Source organism: Misgurnus anguillicaudatus, chromosome 16 (genome assembly GCF_027580225.2).
Source record: "Misgurnus anguillicaudatus chromosome 16, ASM2758022v2, whole genome shotgun sequence".
Lineage (NCBI taxonomy): Eukaryota > Metazoa > Chordata > Actinopteri > Cypriniformes > Cobitidae > Misgurnus > Misgurnus anguillicaudatus.
In genome coordinates, this window is record NC_073352.2 from 21,452,868 (window position 1) to 21,476,863 (window position 23,996).

Genomic DNA, 23,996 nt, shown 5'->3' on the forward strand with positions numbered 1-23,996 from the left:
CTGAAATTTAAATGAGTTTGTTACTCGTGTTACTCTATTTTGTAAAAATAACACTTGCAGAGAAGATATTTCTGATCTAACGTCGCAGGACCGTGGTAGGCAGTGCAATGAATCATTAAACTTCATCATGGCTGACAGTGCAAATAAAATGAACATGACAAATCTAAATGGGACAATATATCTTTGTTTAAATTGTGCGCAAGTCATAATCCATCCGTTTTGTAAAGTATCTTTGCCAAGCAGTTTCAGTATGACATCAACTTGCATTTGTAATCCACAAAAGCAATAAATCTGAGACATGTTAATATATTCTTAGATGTGTACATCGGCCTCCATGGAAGAGAACGATCCGCAATTGTTGTTTCCAGTAAAATATTCACACTACGCTGTACAACTGTTTAAACGTGTTAAAACTCCATAGTATGAGAGTACGCATTTAGTTTCAGTTTTGGTTTCACTCGCTCCGTATCCAACAAAACAACCCACTCGCTCTGTGTCCGTCCGACAAAACAATCCACGTACTCCGTTTTCTGATTTAATATCTTCTTTTAATATTGTGTATCATTTAAATCAAACATAAAAAATATACAAACAATATATGACCAAAGTGTGCACTACCCGCCGCAAGCTTCACAAGCTGTGTCCCAATTCAAGGGCTGCGACCTGCTAAGCATGCAACCTTAAAAGGTGAGCACTCTGTCTTTCAAGGTGGAAGCCTCAGAAGTCCGCAAAGAGAACTGAAATGAGACGATCTAACCTTCGGAGGACCCATAATTTGCGTCAGCTGCTGCACGCGCACACCGCGCCTGTCAGCAGGACACAACGGAGACATTTCTGGCTTATTAAAATAATTATGGAATCAGAAAAATATATAATTCATTTTAGAAAATATGACACGTTGACACAATTGTCTCCAAATTCTTAAAGAGATAGTACACAATTTTAACACATTATATATTTTCATTGTAAACATACAGAATATTTGTCTAAATGGTCTAAATGATATACATAAATAAACTTAGCTTACATATTAAAATAATTTCTAACAAAAATATTAAAAAGCTGAATCTAAAGCAAAATAGGCTCCTACAGAATGTAAAATAGCCCATCCAAATCATTTTATTGTTTGACTGTTCAGTACTGTTCATATTTACATTTAAAAAGCAGACATAAAAGTTACTTAAAAGTTACTTTCCCTAGTAACTAATTAATTTTGATATACAGTAATTGGTAGAGTAATTCAATTACTTTTAAAAGAAGTAACTAGTAGTAACTTTTCAGTAACGTGCCCAACACTGTTCACGACTCTTCAGTTGCTCTCCGTCATTTTGAAAAGTTCAAAGGTTATGTCATCTCGGCTCTTCGTGCATCAAAATATTCTACGAATTACCCAGTGGAAAATACCACATGAGGGGGTGTTCATGTGCATTTTCCACGTCGGCTTTTGGTATTTACCATAATTACCATAGCACGTGAAAGCAGCATTAATCGGCTGATGATGCTTGCTATGCTTCTACATCCAAAAGCCAGAGGGCGCTCTCATGCAGAAACTCAATATGCGCTGCAGACGAAGAACCGTTACACACACAGCTCCAGGAAATGTTCTTCAAACATTTTCAGGTATTTTTATGATAATAAGAATATGTATAATGTTGCTTTTTCAAATGCATGTTATAAATGACTCAAACTAACAGTTATTTCAGATCGATAAGGACTAACTGATCAAAAGCCATAGTACATGAAATAGCTGTGCATAACATCAACTAATTCAGAATAGTTATCGGCCAGGTATTATTAGTGTATATCGGCATTTAGCATTCACACATATACATATGCACCTTAAATGTAAAACAGATAAAAAATCTGCCAAATGCATAAAATGTAAAATATATAGCATGAACATTGTCATGCATAATAGTCTCCCAAGTGTAACCATGATCATCATAATTTTTAATCATTTTTGTGCCGACATATTTCATTTTAGAAGTAAGGGTTTCGATAATTCCACACAATTACCATTGGCTTGCAGGTGTAGTATATGCCTAATATCTCTTTCTCTCTTTTGATGGTGTGTGTGCAGCCTGACATTCTGTTGGCACCTCAGATTAATCAGATTTTGAGTAATTGTAGCTCCTGTCATGAATGGAATGAAGGTGCTTCTCCGGCTCACACTCATGCAGTCAGTCTTTTCAAGTAATCCACAGAGTGTCCAAAAGAAGGTAATGAAAGTCTACCGCCGTCAGTGTCAGGAGAATTAATACCCTGATCACTACAGTTATTCATATTCCGGACCTATTTTTGCTATGTTGTTTTCAGTAGTTAAAGACATAAAAAATAAATAAAAGGAAGGAAAATACTGCAAATATAAGAGGGAGTGCACATAAGAACCATCAGGTCTATTCAGACACCATAATTCAAGAGTAAGTGAAAATAGCAGCAGATGAAGGAAACATAATTTCTCTCATTATGTGCCCCCCTCTCTTTCTGTTAAAGTGAATCAGAGCTAGATTAGGATGGGTCTGCTTTTTCGACATTGATAATTGTGTGCCGTCATTTGCCGGAGAAGAGTACATTACCTAAATGTCTCACAGTCCTTTATGCCTGTCTGTTTCAGTTGGTACATTTTGAGGGACGATTTACTTCATAAAATCCATTAGCTTCCCCCTCTTTTCTGCTAAACATAGGTCTAACACCGCAGACTAAAGAACAGAGCTGTCTCTTTGCTCGTGTACTTAAAAGAATGAACGTCAAGAGAGGTTTGAAGAGCGAAAGGTGGCCAGCGTCGTCAGCTATAGAGGAAGCCAAATAAAGGTTAATGTACCACAAGCATGGCACAGCAACATTTGGGATCTCAGAGTGAATTGGCCACACCTACAGGGTTTTGAATTGGAGTTAAAGTAACAAGCTTGAATTTAATGAACTGCAATGCAAAGAAATTAAACAGTCACACAACAGATGAATTTCTCTAGACCAGCATGCAAAATCAACTTTAATGATTGGTGATTTACTTTCAACAGTTTTAGCCCTTAATGTCCACGTGTTTACAGAAGTATCACTCCTTTAGAGTCTTAAAAACAGTTGCGGTCTGACAAACTACTTCAGTATTTACCTACTGTACATGTGTGTCTTACAGCAGATCCATCACCTTTCATCCACTACGCTGTACTATATAGCTTTGGCAAGGTCAGACATTTGAAGAGCAGTGGAGAATTTCTTCACGGTCGACCTTGACAGGCAGCATGTAATGCGAATATAATTACACTGTGAGTGCAGAAATAATGGACCCCATAAATTCACTAAACAACAAATACCCTGACATCACCTTTGCTGATGACACGTTTTTTTTTTGACAGGACACAGTAATACAGTGTTCTCAAGAGACTGGCAGGAAACAGTCAATTTGCCTGAACTAAATGTCAAAGCAGTCAGGCATGCCAACGGGAAAATAAAGTGCTAAAGTTACACTTACAAAAAACAGGAACCTTAAAAACAACATGCATCCTGGTGTTAATAAACAAGCCGAGTCTTTTCATCTTTGTCTAATTGGGAATTGGTGAGCTATCACTGCAGGGTATTGATGAGGATAAGGCAGTGACCCAGAATCCTTACTGTTTGTCTACTATATGGAGGCGGTATAGTGTCAGCATTAATGAGTGTATAGCATGATTAAAAATGACAAACTGAAAATGTACATGCGGTTTTGCGGTTATGATGTAAATAATAGATAACACATATGAACACATATAATGCTTTTAACATCATAACTGTAAATGCACACGAATTGTTAAAAAGTTTAGAGAAATTGTATTGTTATTATAAGCAGTCCTTCCAGAAAAACGCGTAGTTTTTTTGTGATAGTTGCGGACAAAAATACTTGATCTTGCGGCTCGTTTTCTTAAAGCGTTGGAATATGTGGGATATTTATGCAATTTTCTGCGATCTAATTGCGGGAACTTGCAAAAACTTTTTGCAGCTTTTGCAGCTTTTCATTGATGTTCACGTCACATAATCACGTCACTTCATAACGTTCCCATGGCAACAGGGAACATGGCTGTGCTTGTTCGAAGTAAATGCAATATTTTTCAACTTTCTGGTATGAAAATGCAGGGATTATGAAATTGTGCAAGCCCCGCATATTTTGCGCACGAAAATCTGATATTTATGCTGCGAAAGTGCGGCGTATTTGAAAAAATGCGGCCCCGCATAAATATGCGGACTTCGGCTGATTATGTGTTGAATCATGCAATCGCATAATCACAATACATTTTTCTGAAGGGCTGCAAGGTATAGACAGTGTTAAAAAATAGAGACCCAAATCTAAAGCATTGATTTATTATTGAACCCTACAGTTCCCAGTAAGACAATACCAAAAAACTTAATTTATTTAAACGGGTTAAAATCTATCCAAAACCAAATTGGCGATAACCTGCCATTATACTTATTAAAATTCTGAAACATCTGTTTCTATTGCTCATGAAAAGAGGCATTTTATTGGACTTGAAATAATAGTACATGCATGTGTCATAGTTTTTTTTTTTTTACAGTTTACTGCAGGTTATTGTGGAATATTGATCAGAGTGTAGCTATAATAGTACAGTGTGATTTATTTTACACAAAGGAAGAAACAAATATTGTGAAAAGAGCTGAATCGTGATATTGCTTTTGAAATTGCTTTACTGTGTCTTCCTCCTCCTTGTTGTACACTGCTGTCAAACTATATTTCACCACACTCACTGAGGACTGGACTAGCAGGACATTATTGGGATAATTGCATGTCCACCCAAGGGATGCAAATGGTGCCGTTATGTGATCAGTGTAACTTTTTGACAGGGAGAACGAGTGAGGTGGCGCAGCGGAGGGCAGATGAGAAGCTTGAGTTGGTTATTAGGTGTAATTATTCGGTCAAATAATGCTGACAGGCCTCTGTCCAGTGAGCTGGGAGGAATTATGTATATGTGAGTGCTCAGACTTCTCCGCAAAGTTTTAAACATGAAGATTAGTCATGGCCAGATGGATCATACACTATAGGCAGGTACCATCAATGTTACCATCATTTTAGTGCTTTATTTTCTTCCAGGTTGAACTCTGTGTGACCCGATGGCTGCTTTCTGACCCAAACCTGTCCAATGGTTGCCCTTTGCCTCCAAGCCTCAGAAAGTCTGACCTCGAATGACAAGTCCAACCATGACATCTGATTTTTCTTGATTAGCTTTAATCTAAAATCCTGTCTCTGACCCTGTCCTTTTGTACAGAGCTTCCTCTTGAGCTTGGCTGATGTGGAACGTCCATCTACAGCGGCTAGGATTTTAATCCCAGGGTAAATTGAAGTCGAGTGCCCACTGGGTACATCAGAACAGAGAGCTTTGGCCCCGGGGATGCAGGCTTTAATTTGAGTGAGGCGATGTTGGTGGCCTCTAAATGAGCCCAGACAATAAGGAGGGTTTAATGAGGGAGGCTAAGAGTGGAAGAGAAGCTTAAAGTGGAGAGAATGTGCTCATAAGCCCAAGGGCATGTCTGCACACACAGAGATTCAGAGGTCGGGCGCAGCATCAATGATTGTGGTGCTTGTAGAAGGGCTACATTGGTTTAGTCTGAGTGCTTGGCTAGGATGGCTGATTTGGCAAAAACAACAAAAGAGACAAAGTATATGTTTATTGGTTTGTGTACCTCAAGGAGTCAAAGTTTGGCAGTTTTTTCTTTCTTTCTTTGTTAAAGGCCAGTTAAAAGTAGGCATGAGTTCTCACAAAATACTACCCTTTTGTACAAAAATCTAACAATTAAAAAAGGTTAAAGTCAGTTAAACACAATGCCCAATGGGCAACCTTCCAATCTCTCTGATGAAGCCAAAATGGAACTGACTTAAACTGCAATTGATCGACTGGCCGCTTGAGGTTGGGAGTCAATTCCCATAGCCCTCCATGTTAAAATGCCTTATTAGTCCTGTTCATTGATTTTAGTCGTTTTTTTGACATTTGGATATGAAGTGTTTCAATACTAAAATATATGGTGTAAAAACGTCTGAGTGCTGCCCTCTTCAGGTTAAACGGTGGCTACTGCAGTTGAATTTTCCTATTGGATGTTGGGTCCAAAAAATAACTCGTGACGTAAGCAGGTTCAATCTCACCACGCCCTTGTTACGATCTAACCACACACTTGGTACGAGCTTAGTTCGTCTCCTCTATCTCCGTTGGGATCTGCCCACTTTTCTTGCATTTTTCAAATATTGCCAGTGGGTGGAGTCAGGCTCTGGCCAGGGGTTTAGTTACGCTTTAACAATAGAAAATAATATGTTAACAGCCTAGTAAAAAAAGTGTTTTGGTCTATATAGCTAATTTTACCCTTCAGTGAATTGAAGGGTAAAAACTCATCCGTTTAAATTATACTAAGCCTTAAAGTTCTGCATAATTAAGGGTGTGGCCACTTGAGTGATGGGTGAACTGCTACTGCTGTCACTAGAATCGAGCTAAGTGGGTGTGGTTTCAGCAACCAGCCACCTTAGCTTCACCCATGCCCAGACTCTTTATCCATTTTCGGTTATGCGTGAGGGATGTGCGGTTGCGCGGCCAAGATGGCGATAGCAGGCAGCGCCTACTTTAAGCTTCAAAAATCAGTGAAGCACCTGTGTAGAACCATATAGGGGCCATATAGCACAACTATAGCACCACATATGGTTCTACAAAGCACTATATGGTTCTACACAGGTGCTTTACTGGTGCTTCACCGGTGCTATATGGCACTAAAAACGGTTCTTCTATGATTACGAGCAAAGAACCACTTTTGGTGCTATATAGCACCGTTTGTTTTTAGAGTGTAGGTCAATGACAATGCCATGCTAATTTGTAACTATTTAACGAAGTTACGATTTCATTTGTTCACTTTAGTATGATTTGCTTTTGCCTCATTGATATTAGGTTTAAGGTTTAGGCCCCTAATCTTGCTTTCTTCTAATATCATACATTTTTGTAATTTCCCATAAAATTCAAGTTCAATTCAATTTTCAATTCAATTTTATTTATATAGCGCTTTCACAATTGGTAATTGTTTCAAAGCTGCTTTACATCAAAAGAAGCAGGGGAAAACACAGAAAAATCAACAGACAACATAAGTAGCAAAATACAGCGACTATGAATAAACTTTTCAAGCGAGCATGTTAATGATGTAACCTGTAGAAGAGGGTGCTAAGTTAAGCCAATGTTGGCTGACTCCCCGGGGTTAAAAACCCCCTAGGACAGTGGTTCTCAAACTTTTTCAGCGTGCTGCCCCCCTTGTGTATGGCGCATTTCTTTGTGGCTCCCCCCAAAGAAAATTAATGACAAATGATTGAGAACCACTGCCCTAGGAGAAAAAACTCCCGCATTTTGTAACCATGGGAAAAAGTCCTAGGAGGAAAAAACCCTTGCAAGTAAAATTGTATTGTAAGAATACATTTATTCCTTATTGGGGTTATGACAAAAATCAAAATTGGCGATTATTCACCTTGAATTGCGATTATTGATGTTGATTTGAATAGATTTTTACATAGAAGTTTTGAAATGTTTTATAACACTGTATGGTAAATTCTTAACATCCAAAACTAAATAATACAATGTAAATAACAAACTTTTATGGGAGTTATGTTGTTAAAAATAATCCAAAACAAATGTGCGCTTGTCCCTGGCATACAAAGCATATACCTTGCCACTTCTAGACTGCTACCGTCTCTAATTCAGACATTAAAACCTTTGTCACAATCAATAATACGCAAACAACTTTTAAGAATTGATAGAGATTATATTTGACAGTTATTGTTCATCAGCAAAAATTTTATCTGAAACTGATCCCAAAGAAATTGTACATTTGTGTCTTTATCATTATACTGTAGTTGTATATTGGTTCGAACTCTGCTATTCTCTTAAATTTCTAAAGATTTATTTTATATGTCATTGCATCAAGGAAATTACAAATGCTATATAAATGGCAAGATAATTGTCCTTGCTGTGTGTGTCTTTGGCATGTAAGACGATTATGAAGAATTAAAAGAGCTCCATTTCACAGTGAATAAAGCTAAGCGTTTAGTTTGCGCTAAAGGGCATGGTAAATTAAAAATTTCTCTGGTCTACGGAGACACGATACCTGTCAAAAACATTCCACATCTAGACACAGGATTCTCATTCCCCCAACTTCATCCTTTAGGTCTTTTTTCCAGCCATTTCTCATCATCTCCAGCTCTGTAACACTGTACCTGAGATGGTCTGTCACTGTCATTCCAGTTCTCATCTCAGTCTGTTCTCTGTTTTCTCTCGTCCTCCTCAGATAATGTCTTAAGCTGCAGACATTGGTGGGATCTTCAGACAGATCTTGAGAGACTTCTCCCTGTGATATATCTTCTTTTTAAGACCTTCACACTCCTCAGAGGTACGTGCACATGTTTGTATAGCTGTCGTGAATGTGTGGCTGTGCATGAGAGGTGTGTTCTTACCCACAGTAAGTTTCTATGATGGGCTTGGGGCCAGAAACAAAGGCAGTAGTAATACAAAAACACGAAAACTTTAAAGGTGCATTCGATCACATTTTTGGTTTATGTTGCTCTGGCTGTTATTTGAGGTATCCTGAAATTTTATAGGCTTTCATTTCTTGTGTTTGGTGCTGGTTTTTATCCGCACATGGTGAGTGTTTATTTTAGACCTTGCATGCATAATTTAGAGAAAAGATGTTGGAGTCGATATAGTACAGGTGTGTTTCATGGTTTATGCCATCATTAAAACGCAATGCAGTGGAGTATTACAACAGACCTTACTTGCTAGTTTCCTTGCTCTTGTTCTTTATCTTTCTTCTGCCCACCCATAAACAGTTGAAACATGTGTATATTTGTCTTTAATAATATATAGGTACAGTGCAGAGTTTCTTCACTTCATATTTCACTAAAAAGATTCATTATGCAAAAGGGTGTGTTGGATGTTGTGGTCTGTAAATAAACTGAAGAGCATTTTGAAACATAAACATTGATGGAGTCTTGTCATTTTGGCAGGCACATTTTATCTGAAGAGACTTGCAGTGCAATAATTGTATGAACAAATTCCCTTGAGTAACATTGAAATGTCTTTCTAGAGACGATACTTACAGAGCAAGTGGGTAATATACAGTACTAGTAGTTCTTAAGACAATCAGAGATCGACAGGTCTGAACCTATCCCAGATCCAACTAACATACACTTTTTTAGGTTGTACAGTTTTTGATAACATTATTTATTATAATTATTATATTTAATCTATATATAGGCTTTCGGGAGTCTAATGTGTTGTTAAGATAAAAATTCAAACACAAACTTATGGATAATTCATGATTTATGTTGCCTTGCAAAACGTGTGCGTGAATTTAGTCAGCCATTTTGTTTTTTTTCCCATGTATTATGTACATAAAAACCTTATATGCCATAGCCATTAGTCCCTTTCACACATACAGTCTTTACTGGTAATTTACTGGTAAATTGCGGTTAACATGTCATGTGTGAACAGAACCTTTCCGGTAAATCAGTGCTCCCAATTTACCAGTAAGGCAGGTTGTAAGATTACCAGTAATTTACCGGTAAGCGCTATGTGCGAACGAAAAATATAAGATTACCGGCATTTAGAACGGACGACGTCAGACCGCGCTGACAGATCGGGCCAATCAGAGAGTTTTTTATACAGGTGACGCGTTTACCCCCAAAGTGTTTACGGACGTTTCCACACACATGCTGCTTAAAAGTCGAGCATACCTGAAGTTAACATCCACATTTCTTCACCAAAGTTGTTTAAAACAGCTAACCGTCTATTTGCCATATTGCCGACGTCCTTATCACAACTTCTGTGAAGCCTAATGTGCAAACGCAGGTTGACGCCGCCTCACGCAATTTGTTTGCTCACGAGCAACTTCGCGACCGTTTGCCACAGATGTGAAAACAACAAAATACGGACCGTGGATATTAAGTCATAACCCGCCGTTGTTTACAAATACGACACGGAGCTCGCCGGCCGCGGGGCACAGGTAACTTCTGCTTTCTCTCCGAGTTTACCGGTATTTTGATACTGATGTGTGAATGATGTCTTACTGGTAAAAAGACGGAACGTCATTGCATGTGTGAACAGCACATTTTTATATTTATTGATAAATTCATTCTGGTAAATTCATGGTAATTTAACAGAATTACTGTGTGAAAGAGGCTATTGTTCCTACTACAAAATGTACTGTATAATACTGTATAAAAATTATACTTTTGTGACTGCTATAAAACCTGAGAAACTGAAATACTCTGCTTCTTTTAATGACCACAGAGACATCAAATATGGAGGTGAAGGAGCTGAAGCATGAAGGTACTTCAAGTGTTTTGAACCGTTATTAGGGAGGTCATTTCAGTTGTTTCATGGTGAATTGCTCTACAAAATATTTTTGGTTCACAAATGAGTATGTCTCTATGATGACACAATTTCAGCTGGTGTTAATAATAGCCCTAAAACATAACATGTAATTTAATAACATGTAATGTAATAAGTAAGCATGTTTAGTAGTTTAATAACTGTTGTAGCCAGTGTCTCATCATGCCCAAGATATCTTAATGAACCCAGACCTTTCTTGTAAGCCTTAGGGACGGTGTTGAAATATAATTTATTCACTTTAGTGATTTAGTATTTAGTGGTTAACTATTCTTCATATTTACTTGCATTCTTTGAAACCTTTTAAGTTCAGATATAAGAAACTGAGTTTTTTCTCTTGTCCATCAGGTACTTCATATTAAAAGTATTGGTGGCATTACTTTTGTGTCAAAAGAAGATAAGGTGCAATAAACAAGCCCTGCGTAATTAGCGTTAGCCTGTTAATCTGACCTAGTTTGATGATGTGGCCAAAATGAAGATGGAGATAGAGACTTTAACGCTTTGAGCTTATTTAGGAAACCATTTCCCTTGAGACTTTCTACCTTCTGTTTTGATGTTTTGATCATCTTCACATGCAGCAATAAGAAAAGTGTTCTTACTTACCCAAGGACACTTTGTACTTTAATTAAATCCATCAGGCCATATTTGGAGCATGATTATTTTAATCATATTATAATCATATTTATGTAGTCTGGTAAAATGCTGGTTTGTCAAGCAATAAAAAAATTATGTTCATTAGTTCGTATATGACGTCCATTGTGTTAGCATTATTATAATCTTTATATTGGAATAATTGATGACGGGCCTTTGAATTATAAGAAAATAATGCACACGCAATGTGGTAATGCACCGCAGATGTGCATTATTATTTCGCTTATACCATGGTTACCACGAACATTGCTCTGGTTCCTATTTTTAAGGCATTTGACAGGTTTACAGAAAAGTAATCATCACCCATATGACATTTCTCAGCCAATCAAAACACAGCATTCAACAGCCCCGTGGTATAAAGATTAAAGAGTCCTAAATTTCAATAGCAACTGTTACTGTTGCCAACGACACTGATTATTGTAAGCAATTTAACACAACTATTCAGAAATATGAAATTTAAAAAAGGTTGAAGTAATGGGGTTACCAAATGTTCCAACTCCTGGGTGATCATGTATGTAATTTGAGTTCAAAATGAGCCAAATCAACATCCTTCCTTTTACATGTACTGTATATCTGTTCGAACACAGGGATTGTTAAAACTGATACTACATTGAGTTGTGTCAATACTGCATGTGTTGCACAGAAGTTACTTACATGAGTTTCAAGGCAGTGGAAAATGTCGCACTTATTGAGCAGTATTCTTTAATCAGGCTGATATTACCTTTTAAACAATGAAGCCTTTAAAGTCTCATGTGTTTCAATTCTCAGGTGGACTCATTACGGTGTCTGTCATTCATTAGTAACCAGTTTGAATCCCTTCACACCGAGCAGGGAAGTAAGGAGACATTGGGGTTGTCACTGTACTTAGTCAGCCAGCATTCCTATATTGTAGCCAACACAATGTCATGGCAATCCATAAGTATTTTACAAGGTGGCTAATTTGTATGACCACATTTGTACGTAAGGGTTAGGGGTGTGGTTAAATTTTTTTATAATAATTGTAAATATTTGTACAATTCACTTAGTACAAATTCATACGAATTATTCAACTAGTAGATAATCCGGCAGATTTTAGCACAAACCTATGGCAGTTTGTAACAATTTTATAAGGTGGCTAATTCGTATTAATTTGTACGACTACATTCGTACATTTTTATGATTTGCTTGTGTCTCATTTGTACATTTAAGTACGTTCTTGTATTGCCCCAGTGATGGAAGATTTAAGATTTATGATACTTTCACAAACTATAAGTAACTTTGCAACGTTGTGTCAGTTGTCAGTCATTAGAGTCTCTGCTTTATATAGAGTATGGTTCCAAAACGCAATAAATCCATTTAGACTAATTTGGGTAAAAAATATGTTTTCAATACCAAGAATGTGACAATATGAAAACCACTATTTACTGTTACAAACTTTCACATAGCATCTTTAGGTTATAATAACATTAAAAATTCAAATCCATGATTTGATTTTTAAAGATTTATTATAAAAACGGATTAGTTTTTATTATATTATTATTTGTTTTTTATTAAGTTATTTTTTTTTTCAAAATGCTATAATCTATTGAATCAATATATAAATGTGCATTCGTCTTTGCCATGTTATATTCACTTAGTTGACTAGTGGTATACACTTGATTAATGTCATTAAAGTTTTTTTTATTAAATTTATTAAATATTTATTTAATAAAAGATTTTTTATTTGTTTCTAAAAGATTTTTTTTTATCAAAACACTTACTTTGTCATATTAACAACACTGTCATTGGTGCTGACATCCTTGGGACGATGTCGCTAAACGTTTTGGTCCTGCTCGATTTTCGTTGACTTCTTGTAAAATAATGGAAAGTATTTCATAAGATACCCTGGGGTTAGTGTGTTAGCATGACAGAAGTTTGATGCTGTCGGGAGAACAAGCAACAGCCAGCATTTTTCCTTCATCCGAGGGCATCTCACGTAAATTATTCGATTTTAATGGCCTATTTTTTTCTCCGCCTCAGAAAACCACCACAGGTTTATTAATGCCATCAAAATTACTATTTTGTTTTTGTTTGTTGATGACAAAGTACAAAGTAGATGAGGAAAACTAGGATGTATTCAAAGCACCACCATTATTGTATACAATGCGTGGAATGTTGCGCTGCGATTGGATAAGTGGATTTATTGCATTCTGCAGAGAAGCTGGACTGGCGTTTGTCGCAGTTTAGAAAAAAAGGAGAAAGATGACAAAATAACACAGCGGATATTGGATTTCACGTAAAATGAAGAATTGACTTTTTAAATCATTATTGAACATTAAAATAAATCACGTGGCTATAGCTTATGTCATTTTCGTTGTTTATATACTTTATGGATTTAAAATTACATTAATTTTATATGATAATGCAGTTGTTGTGCAAAATGTGTACTAAGTAACTTTAAAACTATGTGTATGTCAACTTATTTTACTAAACCTGACTCCATTCCTAACCCTACACCTTACAATCTAGTAATACTCTAATGAGAATTAGGTGACGTGGTTGAAAATGAACGAGATTTAGTTTATGTGTAGTTGCGGAGTTAGCAGAATATCTAAATTGGACTATCAAAATAAAGCGCAACCCTTAGTACGATTCACATCATATAAATTCATACATATTAGCCACCTCATTGAATAGTTATGATTTCCAGTGAGATGAGGCTGAATATTTATAACCACAAAGAATATATCAGGACACTGTTTTCTTTTTTGCCATACATGATTTCTACTATTAATGTAGAAACAGAAAGCTGCTTTATCTCAAAGTTGAGTAAATGCCTTTTAGGAATGATTTATACAAATGTTTGCTGTTGTCATATTGGACTGTGCTATCTTTTAAGTCCCTAAATCGAAAATGGCACCCATCATCACATTTAGCCAAACGCCTTTTTTATTTCATCTATCATCTAGGTTTGGTTTAAAACAGTCGCCTTTCAAAGTCATTCTTCTTCGAGACGCTATCTGCTTTCAGAAGAGCTTGTGTGCTGCTGTTTGTTTGTTTGTTTGCTAATTAAAGACTTTCTTGACACCTGTGCTAACTTTGCCCTCCCAAGAGTTCTTAAATGCACAGAACTGTGCACGCAATCACACAGCGTCACTCATCAAGATAAACAGGAAAGAATGCACACGTACGCGCTCTCACACACACGCGGTCCCTTGTGTGCAATTACTTCCCAGTTATTTACCTCTCTCCGCGCGCTTGCTGTTTGATGGGCTGCAGGTAAACAACCGCGTTCACATCATACAAGACGGATACGATGCCCCTGCCAATGAGATGGCACACGATGCGTGACCCCGTCTGCTTCGCAAATCTTTCGACCACCCTCACACTTCGCCAGGCATCTCTGCACCCAAGTGCTTTTCCCATCCCTTAGCTCCAAGCAACCTTATTATGAGTATCAGAGAGCTGTATCTGCTGTTACTGCTTGCGTGTGTTATTTGTTATTGCTGGCTGATAGAGGGTGAAATGCCTATCACACCACCCTCCCACCGTCAAATGCAGATGGTAGTGTAGCTGATATTGGGAATAAGGGGGCTTTGTGTCTGAAGTCATCCCAGTGGTGGCCCTCACGGCGTCTGTTGGTGCAGCAAACTGAGTGATTGCTCGAACTAAAACATATGGATGTATACCTAGCAAGGGATGTAATGGCTTACTGTTGCAGTGGGAGTTTAAATACAAGATAAGAGTGTGATTCTACATCTGCTCAAATAGAAAAGGTCCTATCACCTTGCTAAAGACACAGGAATTAACCAGTTTAAATTTCCATTATGCTTTAGACTAGTTTGGCTCTGGATGGTGGACCAGCATTGTGATGCTCTTTACCAGTGAAACTTGAAGACTGAAGTTTGGTGAACACTTAGTTTTGTCGGTTTTTAAGAAGCCTGACAGAGACACCTGCATACTAGTATTCCATGTTGGATACCAGTCTATAAAACTCATTCTTTTAACCCTTACAAATGAATCATGGTCTTGTTATAGTTAAAGTGCAGTAACAGTCTGTATTGATGGTGTACACTCTAAAAAATGCTGGGTTATTTTAATTCAGCATTGCGTTAAAAAGGGACAAGGCCAGCCATTGGGTTAAAGGAGACATTTCACAAGACTTTTTAAGATGTAAAATATAAATCTTTGGTGTCCCCAGAGTATGTATGTAAAGTTTTATCTCAAAATACCATAAAGATAATTTATCTAAATTGCCACTTTGTAGGTGTGAGCAAATATGTGCAGTTTGTCCTTTTAAATGCAAATAAGCTGATGAAATGCAAACACTGATCGCCATAATGGTGGTTTGTTGAAATTGAAACTGTCAATGTGCTGTCAATTATTTTCTCTCTCTGTCTCTGCACTAAATAGCAGTGCAGTGGTTGGATAGTGCAGATTAAGGGGCGGTATTATCCCCTTCTGACATCACAAGGGGAGCCAAATCTCAATTACCTATTTTTTCGCCTGCTAGCAGACAATTGTTTAGAAAATCTAAGTTACTAGGTTGTTCTTTTACACATTTTCTAGTTTGATAGAAACACTGGGGAACCATATATAGCACTTACACATGGAAAAAGTCTGATTTTCATGATATGTTAAATTACCACAGAACCATGGTTACCTTTCTATAGGTATCTCATACTGCAAAAAAATATTTATTTTTCAAATATAATTTTAAATATATTTCAAAATATAAAAAATGGTCAAAAATATATGTGTACAAAAATATTTTTTCACCGATATCTTTTTTTGGCCTTTTTTTGTGCATTTTGATTTTTTAGCATTTATTTCTATGTGGCATTGAAAGAAAAATATTATAAAAATATAGAAAAAAATATATGTTCAACTGCAAAAATAAATCATATATTTTATACACCCTTTACAAACTGTAGTATTTTTTTTTTTGCCTTATAGGTTGTAAAATTTGAAATGTATTTGTTGCCCCTGAAAAACTTTTGAAATATGTTAATATATGATGGGTAAAACTAAATATATTTTAAAATTCAAAAATATATTTAATTAGGCTTTAATTTTTACTAAATGTATTTGATATTTAAAACATTTTTTGGCCAAAGGAGTGACCACCATAAAATGTATGGTCCATACACCAGATCAGCATAGGAATGATGTAAGCCAGCAAAAAGAGAAGAGAATGGGGTGGCAGCAGTATGATTTGATTGAAGAAGGTGAAATGAGACTGGTTAAGAATAAATGAGTTTGAGAGATGGAGTTTGGCTCGATATGATGTGCAGAGATGTCAGCAGTTGAGGTCACATGGTGTGGTTTGAATAGAGACAGTGATGCACGGTAACCATTCAGCATGTCCAGTCCGGCTAATCGACCCTAGATGGGCTTCACACACCCATTTGGGCTCACAACAACCCTCTAATTGTCTTTGCTGATTTTGTTCTGATAGAATTACTTTCGTCCGTGAAGGTCATTATTCTCTGACTCAAACTCTCTGCTTTTCCTCTTCCCTCTTTCTTCCTTATCAGGCTAATAGGCATATCATTTGAGAGCTTTCTCCTTCTTTTTCATTAAGACCATGTGTGGGTGAGAAGATCAAGTTAATGGGGGATGTTATTTCTTACGGATTAAGTAAAATGAAGCATCTTTAGAAAACCTAGGCACATTAAAACAGAAGTTTATTTATTTGAAAAGTTAAATGAGAGTCCTATAAGTTGACACTCATTGCTAATAGGATATCTCCCTTACAAAAAAGTCCTGTTGTGGTGCTACAGTACCATGGTACTGTGATTGGATCAAATGGCAAGTTGTGGAAGGAAATATAACATGTTTCTGACATGACAGCCAGACTTTGAGTATACTCAGAAAGATTTTAGGCCTGTATGAGTCTGACTCTTGAAGAAAAGGTCTATGCATAAAAAAATATGATTTTCTTTTAATAGGAAATATATGATTTATATAGCTCAGATGCAAAAGCCGCAAAATACCACCTACATCAAAAATTAGATAGTGATATTAACTGAATCCTCTCGGCACATACTATCTGTTCATTATACTTCCGCCTCAAACCTACGTAATCCTGGCCTCAGGCCATTCAGAAATACTGCACTTTAAATTTTGCTGGGTTATTTTTAACCCAACGCTGGACAGAACACATGTTGTATGGGTGCATCCCTATTATACACATCCATTCATAATTTTGAATATACAGTGGCAAGAAAAAGTATGTAAACCTTTTTGGAATTTCAAGGTTTTCTGAATAAATTCAAGTCAAGGGTATTGACATACATAATGCGTCTAAAATCCTCCAGTGACCATGTTTCCCTCCATCATTTCCCCCTGAAAGGAGAGATATCTGCATTTTGGTTCTGCAAAAAAGTCCTCCGATGATGCAAAAATCTGACTTCACATACTTTTCCCACAAACACTATGATTTTTTTTCTCAGTAAAGACATGAAAGATCAGATTTTTTGTGTTATTATTTTTAGACACATTATGTTTGTCAATACCATTGACTTAGGGGAAGATCAGATCACATTTTAGGACAAATTTATTCAGAAAACTATGAAATTCAGGGTTTCTACAGATACAAAGCTGAATGCTAAATCGGTGAAGTATCCCTTTAACTAGGTTGTCCAAAAAATAATAATTCGCTGCACAAAAGGCTGTCAAGTGCATCTCGGAGAATAGCGTGTACGCCCATCACATCGCGAGCGGGGTCGTGACAAAGACGTGGTCCGGACCGTCACTGTCTGGAGGATAACTAGCCAGTTGATAAAACATCTCGGAGAATAGTGCAGACGCGCTTCACACCGCGAGCGTGCATGCGCACCACACGGCCAAAATGAGATAAGACGTGGTCTGTCATGTCTGGAGGATAACAAGTTGATAAAACTCGTGTCCGTGAGAACTGTAAGTGGACTTATGTTTTGTGGTTATTTAACCCAGCCTGTTATTGTATTAGTCTATCTATAGTTTTTGCAAAAAAGTAAGTTAGCTGGTGATTTTGTTGTTTGAGCAACCTGCTAGTATTCCACGTGCCAGTTGATTAGATATAATTGTTGAGCGCTCTTGCTCACTTTATTTATGTGCATTATTTACTTACTACAGTAGTTACACTCCTTTAATATAATGTAATTAATAGTGGGAAATAATCAGTTTTTACAATTTTTCCGCTATATATCATCGTTCGCCAGACGTTCTACAACATCTGCTTTAGTTTGTGTTTATTAACCCTTTAGTTTCAATTCATCAAGCAGCTATTCCCGTTGCAACATGATCTCACAAAGTTCCGTGGGATAGTGGGATAGATATTTTTCGGTGGCATTCTCACGGATCTCACGGATTGGTTACTCAACTGCTTTTTCCTATTTTCAAACTATTGTCGCTTCGGTTTAGGGTTAGATTTGGTGTTTGCGTTAGTATGTCACTGTAAGTATTGGTTTATACTATTTTTTCTGATGTATTCTTCAATATTTTCTAAACTTTAATCAATTGTCGCCTGGCGTTGGGGTTAGAGTTGGGTTTGGGTAGGGATGTCATTTTATATAAATCTAAACCAAAGCGACAATGGTAAAGAAATGGGACAAAGCAGTTGAGTAACCAATCCGTGAGAATGCCAGGGAAAAGAAAGTCCGTGGCAGGGCCACGGAAATATGCGGAGAGATCAGGTTGTCCCGTTAGAGGTAAAAACATTTAATTCATTAATAATCTAGTAAGGTTCACATACTTTTTCTTGCCACTGTATTAGTAAAACATTGAAACAAATTTATAATGGATATTGTATTTTAATAATTCATTGTGCATTATTCCACATTTCATGTGGAACACAAAACATTGTGAAATGTTTGATATACAAAAACCATTTAACTGCACACTGCAACCAATTTTTAAATGTTTTTAAATCTAGTAAAACTTTATAGCTCTTTACAACTTACAGTAAAGTATGCCTATTTTTATTTGTACTTTTAATTTCTACAAAATAAAAGTTCAAGAGAAACCTCTGAGACTAAGTTGATGCTTTCCAACAAAACTATGAACTAAGCTATGGTATGAAAGTGCAGCCTCGTAGCAATAAAAGTTTTTTTTACACAGATCAGAGAGACAATAATGTTTGGTTTAAGGAAACTCTAGGGGAGAGGAGGGAAAGTTTAGTTTAATGATTATAGTCTAACTTTGGAGTTGAAAACACATCATTGTAGAAGGACTTGTTAGAGATCACTGCATGTATGGTACAATATATTGACTGAGGCCTCGCCAAAACACCCTGCTGGTAGGACTTTGTTCTTTTCTGCTTTGCTTAGTTATTTTTTCTCCCAGATGCACCTAACCCAAGGCTTTAACAGGCATAAATAGTTGATGACAAAAGAACAACAATAGTTACTTAAGGTCTTCATACAATATTCAGTATACACATAGCACACTGCATAGTCTTGAGAGAGGCAGAGGAATATTGTCAGCTTATCCACAACTAACTGCCAAGGGAAAGCGTACAGTAATGAACTCTTTTCTCTGGTAGGGAGGGGACGGTTAGCTTTAGCAAGTAGTTCTTATCTGCTCTCAATCTCCAAGAATTTAATTGGAACCTCAGAGAGATCAAACTTTATTAATATGAACTTAATGTCAGGATGAAGTGAGCTAACACATCAACAACCATTTTCCTGTAACAGAACAATCAACTCCACTTATAACACTGCGAGATTGGAATTGATGCCACCTTAACTCCTACTGTACGTCCAGTGGGCTGAGAGAGCATTATGCATGTGCACCGAATGATAAAAAGCAGAAATGTTTAATAGATTACAGATATATCAGCTAGTATTGAAGAGGCATTGTGAAAATGTCAGTATACACAAAGCCAGGCTCACATTTCAGCCACAGTTTAATTTCTTCTTCCAACCTCTCCCGCCGTCCCTGTCTCCCAAACCATCCCGAAACCCAATTACTCAAACAACATTACAAGTAAGCAGTGCATGAATACCAAATGCAGTATAATTGATCACTTAATTTATGAAAGGACCAGTGATTTTTTTTAATGCCTGTTATTTATTGCGCAAATGTTTACCCAATTCGGTTGATATATGAGGCTTCCGTTGAGGGTCAAACTCGATACACATTTTTGAAACGGCACACAGTTTAAGCCCAGGAAATACTAAAGCGCAGGCTGAGAAATATTTTTATTTTTTTAAATGGCAATATAACAAAATTCTAACTTTATATCTTATTTATTCATATTGCTTTAAAGAAATAGCAGAGGAGTTGTATCAGTTAGACATGGCTGCAATGGATTTTTCTTCTGTGGTTATGACATTAAAGATGTAGCAGTGATATGCTTCTTGTTACTATCCAGTGAACAAGATGTTAAAGTGAAATGACAGAGCGACTCTACGGGGAGTTTGCCATCATTGCATTCTGATGTAAACCTCGGGGAGTGCCTGGGAAATGCAAATAAAATACATTTGTATCCGAGCAATCTTGAGAGGACATTTCAGTGAGGAGGGTGAATATGTAATGGAACCATCTACCAGGGGTCGGTTGCATAAATTGTCTTGACTCACCGGTTAAGTTTATGCAACCAGCCCCAGATGTCTTCCACTGAGGCACGTGGGTGTTTAGCTGCTGGCCGGCAGACTCGACCTCTCTTGACCTTGGACTACTGCCTATTTCAAAGCTATGCCAGCTTTAATTTGCAGCGTTGTGCTCCTCTTATTCCTACCCATAATCCTTTTGCAGAGCAGGGCCCAGCCAAAAGAATCGGTCCGACGGCTTCACTTATATCACCGGACCAGCATGTGATCTCCTCTGACATTCCATCATTCGTAGCAGAAAATGACTCTAGGATATTTTTCTTTCACCCCCATTAGCATGATTTGAGTCTGATCGAAAGCATGCCAGAGATGAGGGCGGTGGTATCTTGGTCCCACCACAGGCTTATTTATATATGTAACACTTAAAGAAAAAACAAGCTAAATGGACCTGGCAAACAAATAGGAAGATGTAAATAATATACTGTACATTTTGTCAGAGTGACTATCAATAGTCTGTTCTGTATTTATATATTTGATTTGATTTTGTTTGTTGTACATTCAATAAAAGGGTTGAGGAGGTGCTGATACTATGGGTGATGAAATATTTTTGTAAATTTTAATACAACGATACTTTTTGTGCACATATTTTTTAAGTTATGTGTTTTGTAGTGGTCTTAGAATCCCTGTAGTTAAATAAATTGTAATCGCAAATAAACCTATACTATATCTATATATAACTATACTTTTTCAAAAGGGTATGACCCCAGTGACTGCTGGGTTAAATATTTTGACAATTGTTTTCTGACATTGTGCTTAAAGGGATAGTTCACCCAAAAATGAAAATAATGTAATTAATGACTCACCTTCATGTCGTTCCAAACTCGCAAGACCTCCGTTCATCCTCAGAACACAGTTTATGATGTTTTAGATTTAGTACGAGAGCTTGTTGACCCTTCATTGAAGATCTATGTACGGTGTGCTGTCCATGTCCAGGAGGGTACTGGAAGCATCATCGGGGTGGTCCATGTGACATCAGTGGGTCGGTTGGAATGTGTTGGGGCATCGAAAATACATTTTGGTCCAAAAATAACAAAAATTACGACTTTGTTCAGCATTGTCTTCTCTTCCGCGTCTGTTTTGAAGTGCATGCGCAAGATTAAAGTCACGTGACTGCAGTGAAGCGGATGACGTGTTATCCTCAGACATGTTTGCAAAGTTTTTTTTCAAACTTACAGCGTGCGTCTCCCCTGTAAACGAAGCCTGGGCGCACAGAAAAAAAAACAGCTGGGGCGCACCAAATAACACGTAAGCCGCGTCGTACGTCATCTGCGTCATTGCAGTCACGTGACTTTAGTCTCGCGCATGCACTTCACAACAGATGCAGAAGAGAAGACAATGCTGAATAAAGTCATAATTTTTGTTATTTTGGACCAAAATGTATTTTCGATGTTTGAACACATTCTAACTGACCCACCGATGTCACATGGACTACTTTGATGATGTTTTTATTACCTTTCTGATCATGTACAGTAAACTGTACGTAGATTTTCAATGAACAAGCTCTCGTACTAAATCTAAAACATCTTAAACTGTGTTCTGAAGATGAACGGAGGTCTTACGAGTTTGGAACGACATGAAGGTGAGTCATTTATGACATTATTTTCATTTTTGGGTGAACTATCTCTTTAACAGATCACTTCTGTGACAGTCTAAGTGCTCTGATATTCTGAAATCCCCACTGTTAGTGCCATTCTAAGTATATTCCCTGTATGTGTCATTTTCATTTAGGGCTTATTTGAGGTCAAGCCTCTGTTGAAGACTGATCATCTTGTTACGTGCCCTCTAAATGTCACAGTTAGACCTCAGTAAGTAACTGAGGTCTCTTCCTCAGCCCAATGCATTATTTTCTTCCTCAGCTGACAACTTTAGTAGCCAGACATTACCATTTAATCACAGCATCTTTAGGGGTTTTAGAAGGTTTAAGATCAGGCCCAAATCTAATGCTCTTCAATGTTGCTTTGCTCAGCTCTTCTCAGAAACTTTAAGGGAAAATAAGCATGCAGCACTTTTCTTTAGGATCAATGGTTAGTTATAGATGGATATGAGCATTAATTGAAATTATGTCTGTAGGTGGCTTGATGTCTTTGGGAGATGCAGCAGAGATAGTTATTAAATTAATATATAAAATATTCACAGCTGCAAATGTGAAATGGCTAACAAAGATAGCCAGATTTATATGGACATTAAAAGCTTTTAAGATTCTGAGTATATGGTATGGGTAAAATAGACTTAATTTACTAATATTAAAAAGTAGAGGTTGTAAGAAGAAAGCCAGTGAACTTTTTGCAATGTGCAGCACTGTTAATTGAGAATCTAGGATTGGACAATCTTGTACCTTATTAACTCTTTCGCCGCCATTGACGAGATATCTCGTCAATTAAGAGAAAACGCTTCCCCGCCAATGACGAGATTTTCCGTCTTTTCGCAATACTGCTATTATCCACCAGGTGGCGCACTTCCGCAACTTATACAACCCGGAAGTAGCGCCTCATGTGAAAGAGAAAGAACTCTTTGTATGTTTTAAAGATCGCTCTGCGATCTATCAAAAGTCCTTCACAAAAATGGAATTATCTATATAAAATTGGGTGATTTGAAGAAACCTACCCATGTTTGAGAGGTGATTGCAAGAGAACCAATGAAGGTAGGATGAAACTTTTTTTTTTTTTTTTTAAACAGAGGGTCTGTTCTTTCATCTGATATATTGTTTGTTTATATATTTAAAGAAGAACATTTTCTGGAAGGCATTAAACTTTTGTGAAAATCATGAAAAATGCTGGCGCTGGCTGGCAACTTTTTTTAAAAACACTGGCGGGGAAAGAGTTAAACAAATCATATTTATTTGTGGCAGTAAAAATATTTTCTTATTTTATTACTGCAGGTTTAACCTTATTTGATGAAAGAATACATTTATTATGTACAATTGGTTTGCTAGAGCGTTTAGTCACTTATGTTTACAGTACATGTAATCATTAACAGAAGCTTTTATACAAAGCGGCTTACAAATGAGGAATAGCACAAACAATTCATCATAAAGGAGCCAAAAATGTTAGCAGGACCTGATAACAAGAGTTAAACATGGAGAGCGGGGCACAAAGAGGGTTTGTTGTAACACCTGCTAGAAATATTAGTTGAACACAAATAATTCAATAAAATTCTGTCTGTATACTAAATGTGGATATTGTTGATTCATTCAGCCATGATCCTTCGTCTAACCATCCTTGTATTATGCATCAATGCATATAAATAGATTTTTGACATGGCTGCACAATTAAGACAAAAATAATTGAAGAAGTTATTTCACCTGATATTGTATTAACAGTTATCATTTTGATTAGTTTTTACATTGTTTTCATTTCATTATAGTTGTATACCTGAGGCTTAATTGTAACACTGTGTTGCA

At 36.9% G+C, this 23,996-nt stretch overlaps 1 long non-coding RNA gene across 1 annotated transcript in view; it reads left to right on the top strand.

Annotated features, from left to right (window-relative positions):
• The window catches only part of LOC141350124 (uncharacterized), a 148,616-nt gene that overhangs the window by 15,802 nt on the left and 108,818 nt on the right, over window positions 1-23,996 (top strand). Inside the window, exon 2 of the long non-coding RNA XR_012358110.1 lies at window positions 8,293-8,394. This is a non-coding gene — a long non-coding RNA (uncharacterized lncRNA). The remainder of the gene's footprint in view (window positions 1-8,292; window positions 8,395-23,996) is intronic.